This window comes from Lepidochelys olivacea, assembly GCF_965140295.1.
Source record: "Lepidochelys olivacea isolate rLepOli2 genome assembly, chromosome: 17".
NCBI lineage: Eukaryota > Metazoa > Chordata > Testudines > Cheloniidae > Lepidochelys > Lepidochelys olivacea.
This window is the reverse complement of record NC_140427.1, coordinates 12,842,749-12,857,963: the sequence shown is the minus strand read 5'-3', so window position 1 is coordinate 12,857,963 and position 15,215 is coordinate 12,842,749. Positions and strand designations below refer to the sequence as shown.

Genomic DNA, 15,215 nt, shown 5'->3' with positions numbered 1-15,215 from the left:
TGATTGTGTTACTGAGCCAGATTCCAATCTTGTTTCCTCTTCCTCGGTGGTGTAAAACCTGGCTTTATGTATAGGGTAGTGATGGCAGAATTGTGATCAAAAGGTCCCAGACATGATGGACATGTGGTCTGATTCCGGTTCTAAAGGGCAATATATCTATAAGCAGCCAGAGAACACTTGAAGAACCTTTATGATTAGGGCTCTGCCAAATTCATGGCTATGAAAAACGCATCATGGACCGTGAAATCTGGTCTTTTGTTTGCTTTTACCCTATACTATACAGATTTCATGGGAGAGACCAGAGTTTCTCAAATTGGGGGTCCTGACCCAAAAGAGAGTTGCAGGGAGGTCATAAAGTTATTTTAGGGGGGGTTGTGATATTACCACCCTTATTTCTGCACTGACTTCAGAGCTAGGTGGCCGGAGAGTCGCAGCTGTTGGCTGGCACCCAGCTCTGGAGGCAGCGCCCTGCCAGCAGCAACGCAGAAGTAAGGGTGGCAATACCCTACCATGGCTTCTGTGCTGCTACCCTCAGAGCTGGGCAGCCGGAGAGCGGCGGCTGCTGACTGAGGGCCCAGCTCTGCAGGCAGCAGCGCAGAAGTAAGGGTGGCAATACCATACCGTGCCATCCTTACTTCTCCGTCTCTGCTGGCGGTGGCTCTGCCTTCAGAGCTGGGTTCCTGGCCAGCCGCCCCGTCTCTCCAGCTGCTCAGCTCTGAAGTCAGTGCTGCCACCGGCAGCAGAAGTGAGGGTAGCAGTACCGCAACCCCCCCTACAATAACCTTGCAACCCCCCACAACTCCTTTTTGGGTCAGGACCCCTCCAGTTACAGGACCCTGAAATTTCAGATTTAAATAGCTGAAAAAATGAAATTTACAATTTTAAAAATCCTGTGAATGTGAAATTGACCAAAATGGACTGTGAATTTGGTAGGGCCCTATTCGTGATGGAATTAAGCTCTCTTATACCAGTTCTCTTATACTCTTGCTTATACCAGACTTCTAAGAACATTTATGTGTGTATCCTTTTAATTTCATCCACCCACTATTGCACTATGCTTAGAAATGGACTGCTCAAAAGGGCTGTTTGTTTTGGGAAGTTTTTCACATCTGATTTATATGTCAGCTGTGGAACATTCAGAAGAGAAGCATTCAATGCCCTTGCAACTTTCTTTTTTCCAGGCAAGACTGGAAATGGAATGGAATTCTAATGGAATACAATGGAATTCTAAGCTTTAGACTTTTTTCACCTGCCTGTTCTATTCCTGTAATTAACTGATTGTGAGCTTGGCAATATCTTAGCCAGGCAGCACATTCTACTTGGCGTTCATAAGTATCTATTCACTTGTGGTTTCTGTGGTTGGAGCTCTTGCACTTTCTTAAAGATTCTTGTAATTCAAGTACACATTATAACTTTCTTCTTCGGATGTGGTAGTATACATTTGTAGAGTTGGTGTGGGTATATTTAGAGTAGGTGAAAACCTTTGTCATACTATCTGTTATTTTCTTGCAATGCTGGGATTCAAACATTCTAGACATCACAGTAATAGGCAATTTGTCTATAATTTTTTTTAGCAAACAGTAACACAGTTTTTCAGGATTAGTTGCTACTGGGGTGATGTTTACGCCAGCCACTTTTTGTGAAGTGGAAAACCTCTTGTGAAAAAATAAAAATGAATGAGCAGTTCAGAGGTGAATTAACTTCAGTGCTGTGATAGGTGAAGTGATTGCTGTACATGTGCCATATGCTACTTCTACAGCTTGCCATATGTTTATGTTTTAAACATTTTGGAATCTCTTGGACTGAAAAGCACTGTATAAATATATGTTATGTGATTATTACAGGAGGCTGTATTTAACAAGGTCTGAAGTAGCTGGCAAAGTTACATAATGTTTTGATATCTATTCATCCACAAGCTTTTAAACCCAAACTGTTTACCTACACGTTGATTCATATGTTTGTCCAAATCTAAATGTTGTCATCAAATTCTAGATGTTCTTCACCACAGTCATTTGCCTGTAGGCTATATTCCTGTTCATAATAATTGTGACAAGTGTCCAGGTGCTCACCCTGACCCAGCTGTTTGCTTAGATATTCATCCCAGCAAACCCAAATCCAGCTGCGTACCCAGGTGTTACATCATGGACAGATGTTGACCTAGCTGTTGCTCTAAATCCAAATGTTTTTGCCAAAACCAGCTGTTCAGACAGGTGCAGTGAGGTGCATGCTTCAAAGCCCAATCTGCAGACAGGTGTTTCACTCACATTCAGCTGTTTTCTTGGGCATTCATCCAAATCGAGAAATGTATCCAGCTGTTCACACTGATACACATGTGCCCGTGCTCCTCCCACGTGCCGAGGGACCCTTTTTTCTCAATCGCCAGAGGGCGGCTAGAGCCACGCCCACGACCCTGGGAGCCCCTCCTACTCAGCTGTCAATCCACTGAGTCTGGCCAATCAGCCCCCGCGACACAAACCGGCCCCGGCCCGGCGTGTGGCCAATCAGGGCGTGTTTGTGATTTCCATGGCAGCCGAGTGGAGCCGCGCCGCGGGCTGAAGGGCAGGAGCTGGCAGCGGCGGGAGCTCCCCTCGGCGATGGTGCCGGCCGGGAGCAGCGGCCGGGGCTCGGCGAGGGAGGCGGCGCCGACAGCAGCAGCCGGAGCCGGAGCCGTGACCCAGCCGCCTGCCTCCCTCCCGCCTCCTTCCCGGCGCAGCGCAGGTGAGGCGCTGACCCCGCGGGGGGGACCCCGACTCCTCCCTCCGCGGCCAACCCCCCCCCGTGACCCGTTATTCCCAGGCCGCCCCCCTGAGCCAGCCCCCCCGTGACCTTCCTCCCCATTGTGCCCCCGTGACCCATTCCCCCCCCCGAGCCAGCCCCGCTCGCCCCCCGTGACCGTTATTCCCGATCCAGCCCCCCCGTGACCCCCCTCCCCATTGTGCCCCCGTGACCCATTCGCCCCCCCCGAGCTAGCGGCGCTCGCCCCCCGTGACCGTTATTCCCGATCCAGCCCCCCCGTGACCCCCCTCCCCATTGTGCCCCCATGACCCATTCCCCCCCCCCGAGCCAGCCCCGCTCGCCCCCCGTGACCGTTATTCCCGAGCCAGCCCCCCCGTGACCCCCGCCCCCATTGTGCCCCCCCCGAGCCAGCCCCCCATGACCCCGCTTCCCGTTGTGCCCCCGTGACCATTTCCCCCCCCCCGAGCCAGCCCCGCTCGCCCCCCGTGACCGTTATTCTCGAGCCAGCCCCCCCGTGACCCTCCTCCCCATTGTGCCCCCATGACCCATTCCCCCCCCCGAGCCAGCCCCGCTCGCCCCCCGTGACCGTTATTCCCGAGCCAGCCCCCCCGTGACCCCCCTCCCCATTGTGCCCCCGTGACCCATTCGCCCCCCCCGAGCTAGCGGCGCTCGCCCCCCGTGACCGTTATTCCCGATCCAGCCCCCCCGTGACCCCCCTCCCCATTGTGCCCCCGTGACCCATTCCCCCCCCCCGAGCCAGCCCCGCTCACCCCCCGTGACCGTTATTCCCGAGCCAGCCCCCCCGTGACCCCCGCCCCCATTGTGCCCCCGTGACCCATTCGCCCCCCCCCGAGCCAGCCCCGCTCGCCCCCCGTGACCGTTATTCCCGATCCAGCCCCCCCGTGACCCCCCTCCCCATTGTGCCCCCATGACCCATTCCCCCCCCCGAGCCAGCCCCGCTCGCCCCCCGTGACCGTTATTCCCGAGCCAGCCCCCCCGTGACCCCCGCCCCCATTGTGCCCCCCCCCCCGAGCCAGCCCCCCATGACCCGGCTTCCCGTTGTGCCCCCGTGACCATTTCCCCCCCCCCGAGCCAGCCCCGCTCGCCCCCCGTGACCGTTATTCCCGAGCCAGCCCCCCCGTGACCCCCCTCCCCATTGTGCCCCCATGACCCATTCCCCCCCCCGAGCCAGCCCCGCTCGCCTCCCGTGACCGTTATTCCCGAGCCAGCCCCCCCGTGACCCCCCTCCCCATTGTGCCCCCGTGACCCATTCGCCCCCCCCCGAGCTAGCGGCGCTCGCCCCCTGTGACCGTTATTCCCGATCCAGCCCCCCCGTGACCCCCCTCCCCATTGTGCCCCCGTGACCCATTCTCCCCCCAGAGCCAGCCCCGCTCGCCCCCTGTGACCGTTATTCCCGAGCCAGCCCCCCCGTGACTCCGCTCCCCATTGTGCCCCCTTGACCCATTCGCTCCCCCCCCCCCGAGCTAGCGGCGCTCGCCCCCTGTGACCGTTATTCCTGAGCCAGCCCCCCCGTCACCCCCCTCCCCATTGTGCCCCCGTGACCCATTCTTCCCCCAGAGCCAGCCCCGCTCGCCCCCCATGACCGTTATTCCCGAGCCAGCCCCCCCGTGAACCTCCTCCCCATTGTGTCCCCATGACCCATTTGCCCCCCAGAGCCAGCCCCGCTCGCCCCCCCATGACCATTATTCCCGAGCCAGCCCCCCCATGACCCCGCTCCCCATTGTGCCCCCATAACCCATTTTTCCCATCCTAGAGCCAGCCACGCTCGCCCCCCATGACCATTGTTCCCGAACTAGCCCCCCCGAGACCCTGCTTCCCATTGTACCCCCCAGAGCCAGCCCCATTCGCCCCCCATGACCGTTATTCCTGAGCCAGCCCCCCTGTGACCCAGCCTCAGATGTCTTCCCTTCCCCCCCTCCCGTGACCTAGCCCCCAGCCAGCCCTTTTATACCCCAATATGATCCATCCAGTCCCCTCCCACACCTCTGAATCATTCCTCCATCACCCCACCAGTACAGAGGCCCCTTCTCCCCCTAAAACCAGCTCCTGTCAATCACTCACTGCCTCCTCATCCCTTTTCTACCCCTCATCGCCAAATCCTGGTTTAGCCCCCCTCCCCAGCCAGTCTTCCCTCATTGCATTCTGCCCCCATCTCCACATCCTGCTTCCCTCTCTCTCCAGCCCCTGCCACCAATGTCTTTCTACTCTCCCCATGTCTGTTTTTGGCCATATGGGACTGACAGCGTTTCATCCTAACAGAATACACGAAAGTGTCAGTGGTTGCAAGGGCCAGGAATCCGGCTTGCTTGGTGTCTCTGTTTGCCTTTGGTAGCCAACCTGTGTGTGCGCACCGTTTGGAAATATAGGTGGTGCTGTGAACTCTTTCTACAGGAGGTGATTGCTCTTTCGCCTGGGAAGAAAATGTTCTATAATTATGTATTTATTATTTGCTGGCCAACACAATTTCAAAGCAGGAAAAGTTTAAACAATTTAAGATTGTTTCTTCGAGGAAGTATACAAGAGCTAGAGCTCCATTGCTGAGTAACTCTAAGGACCATGCTGGGCAAATATCCCATCTTAAATGATAAAATAAGGCTTTCTGGAAGTTCATGATTTGCAGTAGGAATGCCCTGTTGTTCTATGTCTATGTACATACAAGACAAAATACATATGCATGTTCTCTGTTTACTAGCTTTATGCTAATAAAGCTTTGTAAATTTCATCATACAATGTGTGCACATTGTCCTTCCTTTACTCACCTAATTGAAAAGGGCTTTTGGCTTTTCAACTTTACAGCCATTTCTTCCCTTCCAGAAAAGGCTGGGATCAACCATTAGAAACTGCTTTCAGTATTAACAGAAATGCAAATGATTTTCTAACAGGATTTGGCCTCCTAGTGGCTGTCTTTGTTTTCTGTAGAACTGGTTTCACCCTTGAATCTGAATTTTATACAGCATGTTGAAACAGGCAGGAGAATGGAATTTAATGATGCTACCTTTCCATAGCTGTCGGATGCTTAGGGGGAGGAAAGAAGATATAGTTAGTAACTTGGGTCATTTTGGAGAAGGAGCTTTACTTCTGTGTTATGGAGCCAACATTATCAATTAGCAATATTGTAAGATCTCTCCTAAAATTACAGGTTCAATTCCCAAAACAGAGTAGCTGTTTATTTCTTGGTTCCTTATCAGGACAGAAATCATCCTTCCCTGACATTCTAACTTTGAATTTAACCTTTACAATTATACATAAAACAGAATATTGTTATAAAATCTTTGAGTAACCTGTATATTGCAAGACCTCTGCTGGTTCAATGTTAATACAGCAGGGAATCCTAGAATATGATACTAAATAATAATAATAATAAAAATACTCTAAAAGTAAATTGATTTATTTTAACCAGTGCCTTAGGCGTGTGGTTTTAATCTATAGGACAGATGTGACTTATTCTAATCAGGAAAAAATTCCTATAAAAATTGATTAACATGATCCTAAAAGTGCAGAGCTGTTTTAGACTGTTTGGCCAAGATTGTCAATTAAGCTGTTTAGTAGGAAGACTGTCATATAATATTGATCTGTGGGTATTACTTCACTATCTGAAGTTGGTATAAATGTATGCATTAGGGATGTAAAAGGCAGCTTGTATATAGCTGTTTCATAATCTTTTGCAGTATTACACTTATGTGGGCATAAGTCAGTACAATTCCAGAAATTATTCATGTCATTTGTATCACTTTAGAAATGACCTAATTACAGTTACATTTATTCTGCAGACTCAGGGAAATGTACTATATAAATACAGCCCTTATAAAATAAATTAATAAACTTCTCCGGCAGAATGGAACTGTATGGTACGGTATTTGTGCACCTGGGAGCTATGCAACAAACTACAGTTTTGTAGTCGCTAATGGGTATATTGCAGGTTTACTGTTGGAACAAAATGTAATATGGGGGAGTATGATAAAAAGGAGTGTGTATATAGATGCTGCATGTAAAATATGAAATATATTTCTATATATTTTTAAATTGGCAGTAGGCAACTGTTTTAATGTGACAAGATGCAATTATCATACTATCTGATAACTTTTTTTGGAATGTAAGCATAAACAATGTGTTCTAGAACACCCAAATATGTTCCTGAGAATATGCAATATATATAAATATGAAGTATATGTAATTATAGCGGAGACTCTCACATAATGCTATAGTTAACGCTGAGTCACAAATCGCATTATATTCTTGTCTTAAATATATTAATTAAATGGGCTTATCTGCTTTCAGATGAGAAGGGCAACTCCCCCTGATCCTAGTACAGTAATCTTATGTTTGGTGCTCTGTTTGGTACTTTTGTAGTTGAATGGAGAAATCATTCGGGTTAGTTCTTCACTCTTGTTATCTGGGAACAAATAACCATAGGTAACGATGGTTGTCACAGAGTTAGTAGAAGGTAAGGTTTGTTACCATGACAGATTGTAGGATTGGTGGTGGAGAGAGATTTTATGTTACAAACTGAAAAAAAAAAAAAAAAAAAGGAAAAGGTCTCACTTTGTCCTTAACCCACCGATTGACTTTTTATGTATCTATAGCATATGTGATACATGCACCTTTTACAGTCCCTGATTGTTATGGGGCAAGTTACATTTAATGGAATCTGGCTATTTCCATGTATGTGTGTGTCTTCCACAATATGGAAATCTCAAATTCAGCGGTGATATAAATTGGCAGTGGAAAAACTTAATTCAGGTTTTCCTAGTTATGGTCAATTTTCTCACCACTTCAACAATTTTAAGAAACGTTTGTCTTGAGTATAAATGTGGTACTTGGATCTCTTTTATGTATATTGTAAGAGAACTAGGAGATTAGAACAATACATAAGAAAGTGATGGAAAGAGGCCATCACTTTTGTGTGTGTGTGTGTGTGTAAATTAGATAGTTTTCTCACTAGGAAACTGGATTAAAGTGGTTGTTATGTACTAGTCCTTTAAGTAAACAAAATGCCAGTGCCATGTAAATGGGGAAAGAAAATCAAAAAGGAGAGACGACAATATGATGGAAACAATCATAGAGCTTGGAGAGTCTGTATGGTCTGGAAGCCTGAGCATAGCATTAGAACTCAGGATCTCCGTATTTCTAATTCTGGTTCTGCTTTTGATTTGTGACCTTGGGCAAATTACTTAATTTCTCTGTTTCTGTTACTCAATCTGTAAAATTGGGATAACACACATTTAACGGCACTGCAATGATGTCATGAGAATTAATGTTTGTATAGTGCTTTGTACATGTATAATGCTACTGAAATATTTATTTTTTCAGAGTGAAGGGGAAGGGTGGTTTATAATGTCCCTCATTGGAATGGTCTGTTAAATGAGCCTTTCTTGAAAGGAGCAATTTGTGCAGCTGTTTTAAGTGGTATACAATAAATATTTGACTTATGTTTCTCAGTGTAGTGCTATAACATTTTGTTTCAGTTAACTTGCCTATACATTCTTCTTTGTGGTGAACATACATGAAAAATCAAAGGCAGGTCAGCTGATTGAATTAGAGGATCTGTGGAATTCCTTTAAGCCCTTTCTTTAAGTGTGCCTTTTGGAAAGGTTGCTATAAACTCATACAGATATGTGATTGTTCCTAGCATTTCATTACTGTTTAAATGGGTTTAATCTAGATCAGTGGTTCTCAATCAGGGGTACGCGGAGGTCTTCCAGGGGTACATCAACTCATCTAGATATTTGCCTAGTTTTACAACAGGCTACATTAAAAGCACTAGCAGAGTCAGTACAAACTAAAATTTCTTACAGACGACTTGTATGAAATGTATGTACGTTATTTATATTTCAACTGATTTATTTTATAATTATATGGTACAAATGAGAAAGTCAGCATTTTTCAGTAACAGTGTGCTGTGACACTTGTATTTTGTGTCTGTTTTATATGTATGTAGGTAGTTTTTAAGTAAGGTGAAGCTTGGGGTACACAAGATGAATCAGACTCCTGAAAGAAGTACAGTAGTCTGGAAAGGTTGAGAGCCACTGATCTAGATCACTTCCACTGATACCTGTAGGTACCTTTTAAAAACAATATTCCAAAAATATTTTTGTTTCAAAGGGATTTCTTAGGGATCTTCAGTATTTCTTGCAATCCTAATGGTCTTACTGTGTGGTGATTCCTTATACAAAATACTGAGTCAATAGTAATGATCTGAGGCAAAGTAGGGAAGCAAAAGGCTGGCTGTACAAAGGTACAAAAATAAAGAGCCAAGTTCCAGAAATGAAATGGCTGAGTTTAAACAAAGTGTAATTTGGATGAACGTTTTTCCTTTGGAGATGTGTTAATGAGTTCTGGGGAAGGGTGAAGCATGGTGGGCAGAAGAAAACGTGTCCCAGTCCAGTATTTTACTTCATGTTAAAATGACTAATGCTTGTAATTAAACTCTTTGTAGATGTCCTAGCTCAATACAATCTACATTTTGGTTCACCAGGTAACATTTTTGTTACATTAGCTCGGTGGTTTGAGCATTGGCCTGCTAAACCCAGGGTTGTGAGTTCAATCCTTGAGGGGGCCATTTGGGATCTGGGGCAAAAATTGGGGGTTGGTCCTGCTTTGAGCAGGGGGTTGGACTAGATGACCTCCTGAGGTCCCTTCCAACCCTGATATTCTATATTCTATGAACTTGTTAGTAATTTTTTTTGCCTATTGATTAGTCTAGTGCAGTGGTTCCCAAACTTTAACAATCTGCAAACCCCTTTCACAAAAATACCAGACCTCACGAACCCCATCCTAAAAATGAATATTTCCAGGGATTTTCTCCCTTACTTAAGCATAAATGATAGAAGCAGTGATCTTGGCAATAATTTGTTTTTTTTATGACACGCTTATTACACACTGTTTATTATTATTTATCATTACATTATGAAAACGGCAACACTCTTCCAAGATTTCACTTTTGTAGCTCATATCACTTTGATTAAGCCTCCTACATGTTTCATCAAGGAGTACCAGACGTGAAACAGCATGAAGGTATTTAAGAAGCCAACTCAAATAAAGAGTGCCTCCCACAAGCATTTGGGTCTTGAGCAGTCCAGGCAAACAACGCATGACTACAACAAAGCTTAAACTTGTTCTGCAAGGAAGTCATGGTCGCGGAGGTCGGACTGCTGGCCTCCGCGCCCAGAGTTCCTAGGGACAGTTCTATACGCCATTACAGAACTTTTTTCTGAGAACCCTGTGATACATTTCACAAACCCCAGTTTGGGAACCACTGGTCTCGTGACTTCTGTAGTGCCTGATTTCCTGCTGCCCACACAGTATTTGGTGGTGGGGTAGAACCTTTGTTCTGCACAGGAAGGTTTAAGAATCCTTTACAATAGGTTTTTTGCTTGCAGCTTAAAGGACAAAACTGGACTTGGGCGGGACTGGAAGAAAGGGTATGATCCAAGCGGCTGAGGAGCCTGCCAATTCTTCTGTGTTTGTTACCTCAGCTAGAGGCAGGTTTGACTAGATAGGCTTCGGCTCTTTAAGTAAAATAAGCAAGGGCTGTCCCAGCCAGGGATTACTTAAGCCTCCCTCTGTTGAGCAGGGAAACAGGCTGGTTCAAAGAACTAAGTGTCAGCAAAGCAGAGGCTTCTGGGGATTCCTATCTCATTTCCTCTCCTGCCTTCCAGGAGGTCTGGCAGAAGTAAGTTGCTGTTAAGTTGGATGGAAAGAATGCATAATTGCCCAGGCATATATCATCAGCCATTGCTATCCAACCGTCTCTTTTCTTAGCTCCAGAACATGGAGGAAAGGGTGGGAAAGCAGCTTGGACCTGAATGACCAAATAATTGGGGCACTTGGCCCAGCTCATCCTTTCAATCCACCCCTTCCTGCTGTATTTTTACCAGGAGATTATTTAGCTCCTTTATGATGTCACTCTCAAATGGGTTTCCTTTTACAGCTTCTATGGGAAGGTTTAGCCCAGCATCTCTGGGTAAAAGAGGTTAACTTCACCAGAATGGTCACCGGACTGCTCCTTGACCTCAGACCTTGCAGGGTTGAGATTTGTAACCTCTTGGGATGTGGATTTGTGGGCAAGAGCAAGTCCTGTTATTCCTCAGAGACACAGGCCAGGAGACTAAGGAGCAGGGGGAAGACCTCTTTCTAAGAAGGAAAGTGAAACTTTAGGGTGTGTGGGGTAGAAGTTTTCCAAGACAAAAGTAAATCCTCAGAGAAGTTGGAGAGCCCTATTTTTCCTTTGCAGTTGGAGTGGAAATCTAATAGGCAGAGACATAAACCAAAGAACTGCCCAGAACAGGGCAAAGCTATCTTGAATTGTCTATACCTGCTGAGGGAGAAACTAGTCATTGTTCTCCTGCCTCAGTCCCCTTTATCTGAGTCATATCAAGGGAATGAACGGGCTCCAGGGAAAATGACCAAAGGCTTGGTGGCCTGATAAAACAAAGCCAGATGCTATATGGCAAACCCTCCTCCCAACAATTTTCTTCAGAAGCACCTTGCCAAAAAACTATAAAGCATACCACTCAGGAAAAGCAAGATAAAACCCATAGAAATCTAAACAGTCATAGACGGCAAGTTATATGTCGTTCCTGTGCTCCACCAATACTTAGGAAAGTGGGCCCGGCTCCACCAATGTTTGGGCTTACCACGCTTCAGGGGGACGCAGGTTCCAGGGCGGCCTGGGGGCACTAGTGGGAGGCCTGGCGCCAGCAGTAAGTGACCCGGCCACAGCCCGCTCCACCCCGCCAGCTCCCAGTGTTGCTCAGGGGAGGGGGCGGAAGCTGGACATAGGTGGGGTGGGGGCTTGGGGGAAGGGGTGGAATGGGGGCAGGGAGGATGCAGAGTAGGGGTGGTCTGGGGCCGGGTCACTCGCTTCTGCCGGCACCATGCCCCCTCTAACCCCCAGGCTGCCCTGGACCCCGCGTCCCCTTGAAGCGCAGGGCCCAGGGCAGTTGCCCCAGTCTGTGCTATGGATGGGATGGCTCCGTTCTGGGCACCACCAAAAATTATATAAACCTGGTGCCCATGAGTACAACTACACTTTGTCTTTTTGGGAAGAGGCCCAGTTATCAGAATTTGATCCAGTGGTTCAAAAGAAGGAAGTGGAGGACAAGCTAACTGTTCCAGAATATTTCATAGAATCATAGAATATCAGGGTTGGAAGGGACCCCAGAAGGTCATCTAGTCCAACCTCCTGCTCCAAGCAGGACCAATTCCCAGTTAAATCATCCCAGCCAGGGCTTTGTCAAGCCTGACCTTAAAAACCTCTAAGGAAGGAGATTCTACCACCTCCCTAGGTAACGCATTCCAGTGTTTCACCACCCTCTTAGTGAAAAAGTTTTTCCTAATATCCAATCTAAACCTCTCCCACTGCAACTTGAGACCATTACTCCTCGTTCTGTCATCTGCTACCATTGAGAACAGTCTAGAGCCATCCTCTTTGGAACCCCCTTTCAGGTAGTTGAAAGCAGCTATCAAATCCCCCCTCATTCTTCTCTTCTGCAGGCTAAACAATCCCAGTTCCCTCAGCCTCTCCTCATAACTCATGTGTTCCAGTCCCCTAATCATTTTTGTTGCCCTTCGCTGGACTCTCTCCAATTTATCCACATCCTTCTTGAAGTGTGGGGCCCAAAACTGGACACAGTACTCCAGATGAGGCCTCACCAATGTCGAATAGAGGGGAACGATCACGTCCCTCGATCTGCTCGCTATGCCCCTACTTATACAATATACTTATACTTATTTGACGACACCTTTAGAAGGGCAGCAGCAATGCTGTTCCCCTGTTAATTCACCTTTGTAGAAAGTTGTCTCTGGCCAAAGAGTAGCTGCAGCAAAGGATTAAATTTGACGCTCACTTGCTCCTTTCTCCTAACTAAGGTTTGAACTTTAAAATGCACTGGACTGCTTAAATGCCTTAGTGAGCACCGGCAGCTCCACTTCTCTTAAACAAGGAAAGTATTATTTTTTAAATTGTTCTAATGTAATACAATGGGAAGTGAAACTTTGTTATCCTACTAACATTAACTTGCCATGTACTGGACTTCGTGGAGTAACTCCACTTACTGTGACTGAATTCATGACTGCACAGAATTTAACTGACTTCATATTTGTAGATATATTCAGTAAGTGCAATGTGAGAGAGTTAATCACTCACTTTGCTTTGTTAGCATCCCCTTGTGGATTCCTGGCTCTGGTGCTCTCTGTGAATAAATTCATTTATTTGTACTTCTGGCCAAAAGTACAAAGTGTGGCTAGGATTACAGGGGAGAGAGTTAAAATAAGCTCCACAAGTTTCAGCAAAAATTGTGGAATATATTCTGCAGTAGGCTTGATGTATATGTGGGTTTTCTATAAATAATATTCCAATTGAAGACACCTACAGCAAACTAATGCCTCCGATGGTTCGTATTATGGTAACCAGAAGTCCCTTAGGACAATCAGTACTCCTGACATGTAAATTAGACTATAACCTAAACCTTAAATAGCACTCATTATTCAGTTTGTGCAGGGCATTTGGCATACTATGAATATGAAATATTTTACATTCTATTTTTCATATTTAGATTTTCTGCTAATTTATATTTGATTTACCAAATCAATTGTAAAAGTACATGTAATGAGTCTCTCTATATATGTATATACATATGTGTGTGTGTATATACATAAAAACTTCCGTACATAAGAATATATTGTATATGTTCTAAAAACCAGTGGTATTTACTGGGTAATATTTTACTTACAATATATTTTTGAATTTAGCAAGGTTTAGACTATTATTAGATATAACATAGGGAGGGAAGGAGTGGTTGGAACTGAAGCCATCAGGGATCTGAACAGGCCCACACTGGCTTGTTTTAAGTCTGTTAATTGTTTTTGTTTTCTGTTACAAACATACTTTGAAAGACACATGATATTTAACTATAGATCTTTTTGTATATCTGACACCCTGAGAGGCTCAATTGAAGGCATAACTTTATTCAAAACTAACCAGTATCTAATATGTATAAATAGACACACTTTGTGACTTTGGGCAAATCATCTAACCTCTCTGCACCATTTTTCCTTCTTTAAAATTGAAATAACAATTCTTGCTTCAGAGGTACTGCAAGACTTTAAAGCTAAAACATTTTAAGATCCTTAGTTGACAGACATTATATCAGTGAAAAGAGTTATTTACACTCTTTAAAATTTGACTTTCCATAAAATTATAATCTGGAGAAGAATGTGTTCTGGAGTATATATCTTTAAAAAGAATTCTATCTGAGTATTTTACACATCTAATTGGCTTTCAAGAGTTGAGTCATAGTATGACTCGAGAAAATTTATTAGAGCAATTGAGGGGGAAACAAGTATCTAGCCAAACCACTGTTGCTTATGTACTGGTACTGCAAATCCAGCCTGGGAAGTAAAGTTTAACTGTTTGCCTGCAGGACTGGGTAGGGTCCTTCAGTAACACTGGTACTCAAACAAGAAAGTAAAAAAGAGAGCCAGTTTGTAACAGGGAAAATATCATTGTTTATCCATCTCCATTTGGTGAAATCGTTACAGAAGGAAATGATGCCTTTAAGAGGGTGTTTAAAAACTGGATTGTATAAAATATTCAATACATAGCATGTTTCCGAACCAGAAGAGGGATTGCGCTGTAGTGCGTTAGTTTAATCTGTTTTGACAGCATTCATTTCTGTACCTTGACAAAAGTGAAATGACTTAAAAAAAAAACCAAAAAAAACCAAAAAGGAAACTCCACAAATAAGGGCTTTCATGCTGTCTTTAGAGCCTGGGGAGATCTGTCAGTGCTCTTGCTGCTGCTGGGCTAATTGGTTTTCTCATGTTTGTCATATGGGTGCTTGCCCGAAGATTTAATGAAAAGCAGCCATGTATTCAGATTGCTAACCTTAGGTGATGGATTTTTGGCAACAAAGGGCCCTCCTCTCTTCTTACACGTAAATAGCATGAATGTGCACAGATGTATGTACATGAAGCTCAAGATGGGCTAAAAAAAGGAAAGAACTTGCAGGTGCTGTTCATAGAGAATCTGAACATTATCTGATATATCTTATTCCACCCAGGGCTCAGCTTCACTTTCTGTTTTGGTAAAGCTTTATTACATAATTAAATATTAAAACATTATGCAAGGTTTTAGCTTTTCATATTGAATGCTGAATCTTACATCAGGATTTATTATACATTCTCCCCCTCCCTCATTTAAATAGCTGTTTAATATTGTAGCTGAACCTCAGCTGAAGTTTAATACATTCCTACTTCTGTAAGTAGTTTTTCAACTTGCAGCATGGTCAATTGATAAGTTTAACACCAGTGAGAATATAAATATATAATTTCCCTGTACATCAAGACAGAATTCAAAGCTTTGAAGATAGTAGAGGAGTAAAGGACAGATTTAAAACCTGTCTAGTGAAGAACATTTTAAATAGAGGAGGGGGAAATGACTTGTTCTAGAAGCTGTG

The 15,215-nt window shown here is 45.2% G+C and overlaps 1 protein-coding gene across 5 annotated transcripts in view; it reads left to right on the top strand.

Annotated features, from left to right (window-relative positions):
• The first annotated feature begins 2,521 nt into the window (after nt 1-2,521).
• The window catches only part of TPST1 (tyrosylprotein sulfotransferase 1), a 63,168-nt gene continuing 50,474 nt past the window's right edge, over nt 2,522-15,215 (top strand). For all 5 annotated transcript variants that reach the window (XR_014714404.1, XR_014714405.1, XM_084651140.1 and 2 more), the window contains exon 1: nt 2,522-2,718. The gene's annotated coding sequence lies outside the window, so the exon portion shown is untranslated. The remainder of the gene's footprint in view (nt 2,719-15,215) is intronic.